This window comes from Hesperophylax consimilis, chromosome 13, assembly GCF_061612785.1.
Source record: "Hesperophylax consimilis isolate HC1 chromosome 13, BYU_Hcon_1.0, whole genome shotgun sequence".
Classification (NCBI taxonomy): domain Eukaryota; kingdom Metazoa; phylum Arthropoda; class Insecta; order Trichoptera; family Limnephilidae; genus Hesperophylax; species Hesperophylax consimilis.
In genome coordinates this window covers 8,457,466-8,472,572 of record NC_142848.1, presented here as the reverse complement: position 1 = coordinate 8,472,572, position 15,107 = coordinate 8,457,466, and positions in this window count along the sequence as shown.

Below are 15,107 nucleotides of genomic sequence, written 5' to 3'. Positions count from 1 at the left end.
ACACGAGCAACTGCAAAAACACTAAATACTACGGACACCCAACTCCTCCAACTTCTTGACAAAAAGTTTGAAGAATTTAAGGTACAATTTCTGGAAATCATCAGAAACGAGTATAAAGAAGAAATCGAGGAATTAAAAAATAAAATATTAACTCTAGAAAAAAAAATTGATACGAAAAATAACAACAACCTTGAAAAAACTCTGGAACAAAACGCCGTAATACAAAGTGAATTTAAAGAATTACAAAAACAATTGGATGCTAACGAACAACACGCACGCATTAATAACATAGAGATCATTAGAATACCAGAAAAAAACAAGAGAACCTGACGGAGATTATCAAAAGGATCTATTCAGAATTAAATATAGTAAGCGACGACATTGAATACGCCACCCGAGTCACCCCCAAGGAGAAGATTGAAGGAAGACCGCGGAATATTATAGTAAAACTAAAGGGCAGGAAACAGAAAGACGAAATCATAGCAGAAATCCGGACAAGAAGGGGCCTAACAGCAGAGGATATTAACTTTAATGGAAAACAACGGATCTATATAAATGAACATTTAACTCATAAAAACAAAGTACTCTACAAAAAGGTCAGAGAGTTTACCAAAATTAATAAATTCAAATTCTGTTGGATCAAAAATTGTAAAATTTATGTAAGACTTAATGAAAACACAAATCACCATTGCATAAATAATTATAATGATCTAGAAAAACTAAAAACATACAATATTTCCATCAACTAACTTTCCAGCAACTTTATATTAACTGCACTATATACTTAATACAATGGAATCTTTAGAATTATACTATCAATCATAACCTCAATCAAAATCGCGGTGGTGGAGTTTTAATTGCAGTCAAAAGTAAATTAATTTCTGATCAAAAACTAGAATGGGATTCTGAAGCGGAAGACATATGGGTAACTATATCACTTCCTGTAAAAAAAATCACATATGTACTTCGTACATCCCACCTGACAATATACATCTTATAAATATTACTTCTCACATAAACAAAGTATCACAGATTATGACGGATAACAATAATGACAGTTTCATTATAGTGGGAGACTACAACCTACCTCACTTACTTTGGTTACCAATAAATGACAACTGTGATTATATGTACACTGAACCCATCAATTCATTAAATCCCGCCCATTTTAACTTTATAGAATTTTTATCATTTAATAATCTGCAACAATATAACTCTCAGAGTAATAATATAAATAATCGCATTCTTGATTTAGCTCTAAGTAACATACAACTGAAAATTACTCACAATAACATTTCATTAGTACCAGAAGATATTTATCATAAAACACTGCTAATTTCAATTCCTATTAAAAATAAAAATAAAAACCTGAAAACTAACACAAAGCAAGTATTACAATTTAGAAAAGCAGATTATTCAATGATAAACACAAAACTAAACGAAATTGATTGGGATCATAATCTGAACCATCTGAATACTCAATCCGCAACTGACGTCTTCTACAACATATTGAACAATATTAAAATAAATTACATACCAACTAATATGCACAATATTGTTTGTATTCTTATGGTTACCAATGTATCGATAATCTTTTATTTTATATAAATTTTAGTTTTTTTTTTTCCCCTTTATTTTTGTTATTTTTGTTGTATTTATTTTATACAATTCTTTTATTTTATATAATTATAACTTCACATTTCTCATAAATTTAATTATTTCTTCTAATGCTGTCTTACGTAAAGTCACAAGGAGGAAATCCGTAATTGGTTTTATTTTGGCTATTTTACTTATGTACAATCTGTAAAAATATAAACTGTTGATTTCCCAAAAATGAATAAATAAATAAATAAATGAATTACGACACACATGTTAAAAACTATGAAACCTCACTAAATAAAACCTATCACTCATTTAATAAACTTAAGTTTAACAAATGGAATTTTTCCAATGAACTACAAAACCACAATAATCTCACCTATTTACAAATCTGGAGATCCACATCAAGCAACGAATTATCGCCCAATATGTCTAATTTCTAATAAAGGAAAGATCTTTGAAAAAATAGTAAAAAAAAAATTGGTAAATTTTCTAGATAATAATAAAATATTACACAAAAACCAGTTTGGCTTTATAAAATCACTCAGCACACAAGATGCTATTGCTAACGTAACTTCATACATTTACGAATCATTAGATAAAGGTAAAAAATGTGCGGGTATATTTATTGACCTTAGAAAGGCATTCGATAGCATATCCCATGAGATGCTATTAAAAAAAAAGAATAATATCGGCATAAAAGGCAACGCGATTAAATGGATCACCGACTACTTAAAAAACCGTCCTCAAGTAGTAAAAATCAATCGTATTAATAGTGATCAAGAGATTACAAGCTTTGGAATCCCCCAAGGTACAGTGCTTGGACCAATTCTATTTACTATATATGTAAACGATATTTTTTTTCAACCTTTTCATGGTCAAATTACGTCATACGCTGATGATACAGTATTAATAATAAGTGATAAGACTTGGGAAAAAGTAGAATTAAAGGCCACAGAAGACATCAACACGCTCAAGAATTTTTTCGACACTAATTTACTGTCACTTAATAATGAAAAGACATTTTTAATTCCATTTGCAATCCATACAAATGTTACTCCTAAAAATTTTAACATTGTCATACATAATAATTCTAAAATTCGCAGCCAAAATTATTGCAAATCATACTGTACAATACTAAAAACAACAAATAAAATTAAATATCAAGGAGTAATTATTGATAAACATCTGAAATGGAAGGAACAAATATGTCAAGTAGTAAACAAAATTAGAAAATTAATACGGGCGTGTGTCTAGTGTGGTAGTCGAAAAGCATGTAAAAACTGTACACATTAATATTTCATGAATAAAGAAAAAAAAAAAAAATATATTTACATATATATTTTTAAGAATTAGAAACTTTCTGTCGATAAAAAATCTATATTTAATTTACTATGCCTTCGTTCAATCCACTTTACAATATGCTATTATTAGTTGGGAATCCGCGTTTAAATGTAACCTTCTTCCAATTGAAATTATACAAAGAACAATTATTAAAATTATATTAAAAAAATCCTTTGACTACCCAACAGAACGCCTGTTTTAAAAATTTCAAGTACCTACATTTAAAGACCTATATATTAAAAACTCATTAATCCAAATTATAAAAGAAAAAGATAAATATCAATTTTTAAATGAAAACAGAACGCGACTTAGACATGTTTTTCTATGCCCAAAACAAAATACGTCTTTTGCACAACATCATTATACTTACCAGGGAAGAACTTTTTTCAATCGTCTACCAGAAGAAATCAGAAGCATTAATGATAAAACCCGAATACTGCTTCTCTGTCAAGAGACACTTTAAAAATATTCGAAAAAAAAAAAAACTACTGTCACTTAATTAATCTCACAAATATCCTTAGTTTTCCATAACTTCCTTTCTTTTTTAAAATTTATTATATATATTATCCTTCACTACTATCAAAAAAAAATACTACAGTAAACATAAATTTATGTACAATGAATTATTTTAAGTACTAACTAACAACAACATTTATGTACACTCCCCTTCCATACACAAGCAAATGCTTTCAATGAAAGAGTAGTAAAAAGACCCAAGATGTAAAATGAATTATGTACCATGTAAACATATTATTAAAAAAAAAAATTATTAAAAAATAAAAAAAAATATATATATATATTTTAATTTGACTGAAGATTGAATCTCCATCCCAAGGGACTGGTTTTAATTGCTTTAAACTCTTAAAATAAAAATAAAAATTAAATGGTTTGACTGGGAGCTGAACCTTCCTCCACAGGGACTGTAGTCAACGACGCTAACAACTGAATCAAATTAAAACTTTTTCGTATATTAACTGCTGTAATGTCATCTAATTTCAGAGAAGAGCTATATGTCCACGTGTGTGTACGTGATTGCCACCAAAATGGACTGGTTGGCAATGAAAAATGCATTACCATTGACCACTAGTCTATCTGTCTAGTTTCAGTTTGATCGAATGTCGGGAAGTGGGTTAATTTCCACTTCCAAGATTTTCATTAATTCATTCATTCACAACAAAACTAAAATTCAAAAAGATGAATAAAATTAAAAATAATTAATCATTATCTTGAAACATTTTGATGAATTCACTATAGTAATTTATATTTCAAATAAATTCGCTTAACTAATTAATTCGAAAGAACTTACATATCGAACACTATATAAGTTAATCCTATCGCAAAGTTTCTTCATTATTTTGCAATATCCAAAGTATAACCTAACACATGATCTATATTATTGACACGATATAAGTATATTATATCAGAAATGAAACACATATCATATCGGAGTATTTTCGGAGAAGATATCATTCAAGTCACACGCGCCAACGTGACGGATAATGACGGCAAATGACGGAGAGTGACGGCGCGTGTTCGCTTTTTATTCAATCGAATATAATATTATATTGAATGGGTATTTTGTATTTCATAGGTAGAGGGTGGAAATGTTTGTTCTTTACAAGGGGCGCTAAGAGAACATATTAAAGGTGAGGGGGTAGCGAGATGGGAGCTGATCGGGGAATAAATAACATGGGCATTAATGAAAGACAACAGGACTTTTTTTCCAAATTTATAAATCAAAGGAATGATAAACAATGTACCGCCATGATTCTTCGCCTGAGTTTCAGCTTTTTAACTGGAAAAAACAACATGGTGCTAGGCTAAAACTGTGCAGATTTCATAATGCTATAGCTCACCGTTTGAGTGATTTTATTGAGAAACACTAACAGATTGTTTCATAGTTAAGATAATAAAAAGTAGCCTTTGGAAAAAAATAGAAAAATAAACAATTACAAAAAAGTAGGCATTGGAAACAAATTGAAAAATACACAATAATAAAAAGGTGGCCTTTTAATATTTTAATTATATTTTTTTTTTATTTTTTTTTATTTCAGGTTGTCGATAGCCTGTGGATTTAGATTGATTAGCAGTCGAACGGATCGAGTTCGAAACTCATAGTGGATATCAACTTACTCCCTTTTCAGAACGAGTTATTTTTTCTACCAGACTCTGATATTTCTACTGCTTACTATGAATCTAACGACTAATTAACCCCCTTACTAATAAACATAGGTATTTAAAATTTTAAACAACTATTTAGATAAAATTTACGGGAAGTCCTGAGGAATAATTCCCCTCAGGGCCAATGTCATCTTTAAGGATGCTATGTGGAATTTCTTTTTAGGAAAGAGAGAAGAGGAAGTTCTGGGACGGAAAAAGGTATGAAAGGTGAGTAGTAATCTAGAGGGGTCAGTGCGTCCAGGAGTGGCGGACGTATAAATCCATCCTTCCCGCTGTACTGTAAGACAATGGGTCGAGACCGACAAGTTGGAGAGGTCAAAGGGTCTCCCTAAACTGCCTATACCGATCTGGCTCACCACGCTTCCTGAACCCGGGCACCCATGCTCACCTAAACATAGTCACCTAAACATAGTCACCTAAACACAGCGAATCACTTGAGGTGACCTATGGCAGAGATGTAGGTTATCCAATAAATGGTTCCCGGGGCGACGGTACCCATACCCGCCTCCTATATAAAACAAAAATATAAATCGTTAAAATACGTACTTATTAATATAATATTTTTTACAGATTTATTTCAAATAAATTTCTTTTGTGTAATTCTTAGAATAAATATTGACAATAAAATCGGATTTCGTGATATTTCAAGGGTCTGCGCTTTTTAACTAACATGAATCAATAATTTATTAAGTTTACCGGTAGGCTCAGTTATAAAAGTTTCGTTATAAATATTGAAGAACGGGTTAGTGGAAGACCTAAACTCTCTACACTCTCGTGGTCTATAGAACAGGCAAAAAGAAATCAAATCATTTTGAAAATAGTGCCATGCATGTATTGTCTGTCGAGTACGTCGGCGTCGGTCACTTGCGGTAATATGTTAAAAGAATGTTAAATATCATACATACATTTATACATCATTATTCTTATTCCTCTATTTTATATTATACATAGTAATGTATAGATTCTATGTCCGCAAACTGTAAAATTTACCCGCCATAACACAGGGTCATCCCTAGCATGGAGGGTGAAATATCACAAAAAACCACATGTACTCTCTAAATCATGTATCAATAAAATAAAAATAAAAATAAAATAAAAATCTGAGAACAAAATAACTACACTTTTTATTAAATCTATTAAAAATACACACACTTGAGAATCGACGTAGGCTAAGCGATCGATTTCCAAATTTTAAATTCAGAATTCGATCGTTGCTAACTTTCGTGTCTTGTCAATTTACTCGACAAGACACATAAGGAATTATTTCAATGTCACCAATTCGACATTTTCAACGTAACGAATTCGATGTTTAAAACAAACTTACAACATTTTTTTATATCAATAATTCTGTAATTCTTAAGAAATTATTTTTTCAAGCCATTGTTTATAAGCCTTAAGTACAAAATTGTAGACGTTTCAATGTAACCAATGTAAAAGCCCCAAAATAAAACAATTAAATCACATTTATTTTTTATACTCAATGCAGACCGGGTTTTGCTACAGCCGTGGCTTCATCAGGGCTGTATAACAAAAATACAAATGCAGGTTGAATGAATGCAGAGCTATCGTTGGACCATCGGTCCAGCTCGTCAATGCAACGTCGTCGGTCGACCAATGGTACCCGTGGCACTATTTTCAGCCTCAACTATGTAAATTTGATATTTACTATTATATTTCGGTTGATTGTATTATACAGCGTGTTAAGAGACATACTTGACTTACTTTAACAATGATTCCTGAGATTATTTGGCAACTTTTTTGAAATAAAAACTTTTAATAATCTGTAAACAGGCATTGGATAGTTAGGGTCGGGTTTTGTAGTTAATAGACTGATTGAGCAGTGACAAAATGACGACACATGAAACTTTTTTTTATTGTTTTAAATATTGACAAAAAAGAAGCAAAAAAATGTCTCGGGGTTTTTTTTTAACTTAAAATAATATCAAGAATCACTGGTTAAATAAAGTACGTCCAGTACGTACGTCTCTTAATACCCTGTATAATATTTCCCCAGCAATATAGGAGCGATTTGCAGCTAAGACCAGGGACTTTAGTCGCGGCGAGTTGGAAACTATTTCAAAGTTAATATAAATTTTAAAAGTTTCCCTAGTGTTGCATTGCTCGTAGGCGCACCTACGTATATACCGTAATGGATTTTTATGGCCCCAACAAATGTCGCCGCAACAAAAGTCTCTCGGCTGCGGGCTGCCTGACCGATAAAAATTACACATTTAAGTATGGAAAATAGTAGTAATTAATAAAATAAATCTGTTTAAATGCCCACGTGGTGAACATGCTACTTTAAAATTAATGGCCTGTTTTAGATTGTTATTTTTTCAGATCGTCGGGGTTCATGTACACAAGCAGGTAAAATATTCAATGAAAAAATAATCTTATAGACGGGTAGTAGTAGGTGTGAAGCAAATAGACAGAAAATAAGTCATTATGTAATTAAATAATGGGCCGGATTTATAGAATTGCCCTGGGACCCAATAATTTGTTGGTACGCCCTTGTACCTACATAACGATGGTTGAGTGCCTAGGATTGTATTAGAAAGAAAATATGTCATAAATTATAAAAATGTTTTATTGTTATTTTTTCTTGAAATATTACGGCTTGTTGATTTTTTTCATCACAATATAATATTTTGGGACAAATAATTACAATGGTCATAACTGACTGTGGCGCGAATTTTCGTGTAGAATGAAAGCTTTTCCTTTGATTGTGATTGTTGTGAACGTTTTTGAAATAAGTCAACAAAATTAATGATGTTTTGACATGAATGTATTCTGAGAAACATTGTGATATTATTTTTTTATGGCCATATTGTGTATCAAACCAATTTTCTATACTTACTTAAGGGACATTCAACTTTAGATAATTACTCTGTATATTTATATGTATTACGTTTCCATGAGTGATTCATGTCCTTTTTATAAATTATTTGATCGCGAGTTAAAAAGGTAATCAAAATCAGTTGTTTGTGAATCAAGTCAGTGTAATCAAGCAATGATATTTTGCAAATGGCGGATTGTTTGATGGAATACGAAGCGAATGAAAACGCAGTCCATCGTGGATTTGTAATCACATAACTGGTACGGGTGCAGTTATACGTAGCTGTTCCGGGCTGTATGCTGCCTGCAGGTTGAGATTTGCTTTGATAATAAACAACCTGCAATTGGAGAGGGAACCAAATGAATAAGAATCAGATATTTGAAACAAACGATGCTTTTCAAAATCAGTATTTAAAAATATTTATTAACCTGGTAATTATAGGTGTGTCCATCAAAGATAAGTCGAAAGTAGTATTGACACATATGCGTAGCCTGCATACATCTTAAACTTGTTAGTTGAATTTGGACAGAAAAATTTCAGTGAAAAATAATAAAGTTTATTTGTAAATCATCAACCATACTAATTTTGGTTCTGGTTCTGTCTGTGGTGATTATAACTTTGGTTCAATGAACTGGCGTTTTTTTTTAAATTTAAGTTTTATTTTCAAAATTCGAACTGCTTGTGTTAACATTTATTATATTTTATCTATATTTTGTTAACAATACCACCAATAATTATTTCGTTAACTTTCTAATTCAAAGGCCTCATACACCATGTGTCGTATGATATCATGTTACAGCTGCCACTACCTAGTATTTACATATAAACTTTACATTTCTTTTTAACTAATTTACGTTTGTATATCTTAGGAGTAGGCATATTCTTATTTTTGTACAACAGGTTTATATCAACAAATAATTGTTGTATGCATTTAATATCTACTTGCTGTTATATAATATGTCAAATGGATATGGTTAAATGTATTATTACTGTTACTTTTGTGAACTTACAATCTACAGAATATTTTTCTTAAGAACTATGTATGTAAAAGCCCAATGGGCGTATAAATAAATAAATAAAATTTCAGACAAGATAAAGCGCACCTATAATATGATATTTTACCAAAAAATAAATTTTAGTGTCTGTTGGAAGTGATTTGTAAAAAAATCAGACGAGCCGTAAAGAACATGAAATTTAATATTTTTTTACAGTAAATTATTTTTATTTTATTTTTGAAATGTTTTCTTTTGTTTAAATTTGTTAGGTTTAATCTTGACAAGTAAAGTCAGATTTCGTGATTTTTCAAGGGTCTTCGCATTTCTATTTGAACAAAAGCGTTATATACTGCATATATTAGATTTTTTTGCATAATATCCCGGGATTTTTAACGGTTGCGCTATCAGATAATTAAAATAAAACGCTGTATTACTTTTTTAATAACCGCATGTTTTAAAATAATATTTTAATTCATTCATTTCAATAAAAACCTACCCTAATGTATGGCAGTGACGCGTAGAACTGGCGGAGCAAGGATGAAAGTTGACTGAATGCTGTAGAAATGAGATATCTGAGGCGAATGAATAGTAAAACCTTGTATGATCGTGTGAGAAATGTGGAGATCCGCAAAGATTATAAGGCTGATCTAAGAGTACTGATAAGATTAAGAAAGGGAGACTAATATGGTTTAGGCATGTAGAGCGAATGAAAAAAGAAAGGAGTGTAAGGTATAATAACGTAAATGGTAGAAAAAGTTGGGGACGCTTGAGAAAGACATGGCACGTTCAAGTGAATCAGATACTTGAGTCGGGCCATGTCAAAATTCAGAATAATAGAAGTGGGTGATTGAGACGATGTATGAGTGTGAATGAGGAAAGAGTGTGTGCCAAGACCGAGTTTTTTTGGCGGTCCGTCCGTCATTAAATTATTTTTGTAGTCGATTAACGTACATTATGAAAAAAATGTGACAATGTAATGTGTTACTAAGTAGTCATTAATATAAGTAGGTAGTCACGTTCAACTCCCCAAAACATTATATTCCACGTAATATTTATTTTCCTCAATCCCATGAGGGAGTTTAGCTAGAATATAGTGAAGCCATTCATCAAAGGAAGCCAAAAAATGACAGCTATAATTATTATTGCCTGTTGGAGGCAAGAAGGTATCTATTCCATCAATGAATACGTTCATGACGGTTTGGGTGTGGGGACAGATAGGCTCATTTGAAAAATGTAGGTAATTATTATACGCGGAGAAATACATTACTTCTAAACAAGTACTAGCTACCTAGTATTATGGGTGGGGTTTCTAAAGTAACGTACGTACGTAAATATTTTTTTTATAATTTAAGATTTTATGCCATGAGGTATGGAACCGTGTTATCTTTTTTTCATCTCACTGAGTCAGCTTTTCGGACAGTCAGACAATGTCCAACACCAGCGTAGGCAATTCATTTTTTTTTAATTCTGCACTATTATTGTGATTTTAGCGCAGACCCTTGAAAATAATCTGAATTTTTGTTAAAACAGTTCCAATATTGAAAAAGAGAATTTTTTTGTTAAAATTTTATATTATATAGGAATATACTTTATTGCTTTCTGAATTCTTCACATAATCAATTCCAATTTTAAAAATAAAATCTTTAATTCAAATCAATTTGCAATCAAATTTCATTGAACCAAAGTTGGGCAGGACACGCACAACTGAAATTATAAATAATTTTAATGAGACTTAGGACGGGTTGTTTCGGAGAATCTGAACAATTCATCAAATTTCAACGTTCATTTTCAAGTTCTGTGAAAGAATTTTTCAAGTTCTGTTTTTATTTCAGTTTTGTCAAGCAACTAGCCTACAATGATATAAAAACAGAACTTGAATAAATCTTTCACAGAACCCGAAAATGAACGTTGAAATTTGATGAATTGTTCAAATTCTCCGAAACAACCCGTCCTTAATGTCTCGTAAAACTATTGTAGATAATCTCAGTATTACCCTCTTGAAGACAGCCATTATTGAAATTTTGCTTAAAATTTTAATAGTCGTGTTTGGTGAATATAACTAAAAGGCCAGGTGCTTCCTAACCTACCTCTTCCCCATATAATTTCTCTCCCCATTCCCTTCAAACTCATAACATACTACGTAATTATTATTGGAGATGGCATAATCCAAAACTGTCTTGTGTGGTGTAGTTATTTAGATGATAAATGACACTTAAATTAAAAAAAAAAAGTATTTTTTCTCTCTGTGTTATTAATAATTTATTTATTATCTCATATTTTTTCTATTATTTAATATGTAAGAAAATCAGATGAGTTCCCTACCGCACAGAGGAACCTTTCACCTGTAAAAGAGAGATCAGTTGTTATTATTTTCGTCTCCATTATATAAATTTCCCGGCAATGCGTCAGTCAAATAAAATAAGGTTTTCCCGAAATATAGGAGGTAAATTCAAAGTGGCGAAACGTCCTTGGAAGGCGAAGGCAGCGTTTTCAATTCATAAAAGATAAATATATTGCCTACCTGCTGGGTGGGATAATAAATAAAGGATAAAGGAGAATACCGTATATAGCGTTAAAGCAAATAAAATCACCACACTCTATCGATTAAGTATGTACCAAGTTGATTATTTTATAAAACGAAAATTTGTTTGTACGTTTGTACGAGGCCGTCTCAAAGTTCAGTAAATATTATTTTTTAAATGTGTAATTATCATTTTTTTTAACTTTTTTTTTTTAATATTATCGTACCTATCGGTCTTAAGAAAGTTTAAAAAAGAATTATTATCGAGATGACGTTGCTTTAGATAAAACGTTTAAATCGTTAAATTTAATAAAAAATACATGTTATATATAGCTTATAAATTATTATTAATTAATTAGTAGATAAGTATTTAAGTAGTTACTTACAAATCTTATGATTTCATTGGAATTTTTCGGAAGAGAAAACTGGAAACATCCTACTTTGGATGCGAGGTCTAGTGTTCATAGAATTGATAGTATTTTTGACTTTATTATTTATTTGGTGTAAAGCGGTCTCGTTATTTTAAAATGCATTTATAAGATTTTTAATAACTAGGCTTAAAACTGGAAAAAATCCGATGACTTGCTTTATAAGACCATTCGGCTCCTAGACCCCAAACAGGACAGATACATTCATGTTCATAGTTTAATATTTAAGAATGGATTTCGATGTGTTTATTTATTTCCTTTTATTGTAGGTACAGTTCATTTAACTCAATTGTAAATTTATATACATAGAGCTACAATATACACCAATCGTTTAATACATTCACTAAGTATAATAAATCAATGGTTATATATAAACATTATTTATATTTTATTTATATAGGGTGTATTAGCGCATACCCGAGAGAGACGATTCTTTAGTATATTTGGAGTTATAAAAATTAGATTTAAAATCGTGTGAAAACTTCATAAAATGGCCAATTAACTTAATTAATTTGAAATATGTGAAGCATTCTTTAAATAGTTTATTCTCTTCATAAATAAACAATTCTGATAATGTAGGTGTCACTTTTCTGTGCGATTATTTAATTATTAGACAAAAAAATAAATATTCTCAACCTAGTTCACCACGTGATACGCACTCCTCGTTCCAGCGGCACCACATAGACGAGATAGAGCGCGTATCACGTGGTCAGTGGCGTGCTATGGTAATTAAAAAAAATAGCTTTAACGGAAAAAAATCACCCAGCCTTAAAACGACATATCTACATTATTTTTACAACATACCGTGTATAGACCGCGTATAAAATTTTACAGTATAGATACAATTAAATTATGTATACCTGCTGTAAATGATTCATTTATTATAATAGCGTTTTGCGTATATTAAATGAACACCTCACAAGGCGAATTTTTGCTGAAGTATGCATGTGTTTTTAATACAGTATTGTTATGAATTGTTTATGTCATTATAAATATTTTAAGAAAGGCCAAAACAATAAAAAAATGTACCTTTTGTTATGATAGGTTTGTGAAATTGGTTTATCAATTTCATCCACTTATCTACATATCATAGCACTTATCTACTTCAGGCATACTGACACGCCAATAAAAACGCCGTTTCTATCGAGTTTTATGTTCAGTGTTTTATATTAATGTGTAAAAAAAGTCTACTACGGGCTAGGAAAAAATAAATAAATATGGTAGTCCCAGAGAGAGGTCATTCCTTGTAACATTGTAGTATGTTTTCTATTTTCTGTTTTCATACGAGACGTGCGATATAGAAGTGTACGATCATCGATTAAGTAGATGCGATCTCTTCGGGACTATTTTAAAACCCAAATAATCTAATTGCTTTTCAACTTGTTCACCGCCTAAAAAAAGAAAATATATATGTAGGGACCTACTTAAAACAGTTCTCCAGGTAACTACATACTAACTCCACAATAAAATTCAATTTATGGTCACCGCGTACAAATAGTGTTCCGGATAACGAGGGGCGGTAGGACGAATGGTCGCAGGAATGCAGGGAGTCGGCACGCGATATCCTCGGTACGTACCTACCGCTACAATATCTACATAATACTACAACAATAAGTTTGTATCTATATCACTATTTGAAGAGTTATAAGTTCTGGATGTTAGACAATTTTACATGAGAAAATTAATTTTAAACACCCATAGAGTCATCTTTACCATACTATTGACCACTCTCACGACACCCGACACTCCGAGAAATCCAATTGCATCACTCACAACCAAAACATCCCTCGCTCAAAGATACTTGTCATTCTTAGGGCCAAAACTGTATAAGTTCATACCTGATCTTTGGAAAAAGGAAAACACAAGTGTTTTTCGTTAAATAACCACTTCTTGGCTACATCAATTAGGAAGAAAGGAGAGTGAACTCTTACTTTTCAAAAGTTAAAATCAAATACCTACAAAAAAAATAAAAACAATTACACAAAAAAAAACAAAACAAAAATAAAATAAAAACAAAACCAATACCAAAACCAAAACCAAAACCAAAACCAAAACCAAAACAAAAATTAAACAATTTTTTTTTAAATAGTTATTATTTGCAAATTTTAAATTTATAATTGTGCATAAAGAAAATATTTTCAGGTTGTACAACAAATTTGTTTGGCTATATTCGTGCTTATCTGTTAATTAAGCAGCCTAATGCTCAATGTTTTGAATAAACATATTATTACAATATTGCTCACGCTCACATATATTTATATATTTTGTTCCTCGTGTGTAACGAGTTTAATTAATTTTAGTTTATGCTTTCATCTATTATTTCGTTATTTCTCTTCTCTTCTCTTTTTTTTATTTTATCCTTTTCATTTATATTTTTTCCTTTTAATCTTTTATAATATGTACCTATTATTCACGTCGGTCAATGGCATTGCGTTTGGATAGGGTGTTTAATTCCTCGGCTGGCTAAGTCCTCCATCAAAACAGAAGCAATATTTTCCGCTTATTATGGTGTAAGTATGAAATTTTCATCTAGATTGACATACCTTTCTTCAAAACCGATTCTAGGTCTTCAAGTTTGAGATGCGGCTTTGTCCTCTCTTCCTAACATTGAGTTCAATTCTTTTTTCAGTGTCCGAGATTAGCCACGCTTATTTATATAAACAGCATATTTTTCGTGTAAATTTAGTACTTTTTCAATCCCGCAAGTCTGGCACATGAAGATCTTGCAAAACAGCGTAATCAAATATTATTGAAATCCCGCGAGATTGCGAGATTGCAAACCCTACGCCTAGGCTCCGATAGGACAATGGATTTGATTACATGTTAATCATTCAGGCTAACAGGTAAAGGTTTGACCTTAATTCGTGCATAAAGACATGCATAGGCATGCCTGGAAAAGTTGAAAGTATTGCAGAAACTAAAGAAAAAGCATTAAGCAGTCCTATGTTGTACTGAATAATATTTACAAACACAAGATTGCAACTAATAAATAAATTTAATAAAAAACAAAAATAATCAAATGGTAGGTATACGAAATATTATGAATTATCACATAACTTATAACAAATCGGTTATGGGAGAGAAAATACTCGTGTCATTTTTTCCATAGGTATGTTTTACACGAAAAATAATTAATGGCTTGATTTACATTACAAAGCATTTATTTTATGTCAGATAAAAGCATTACAAATGATTTTCTTGTT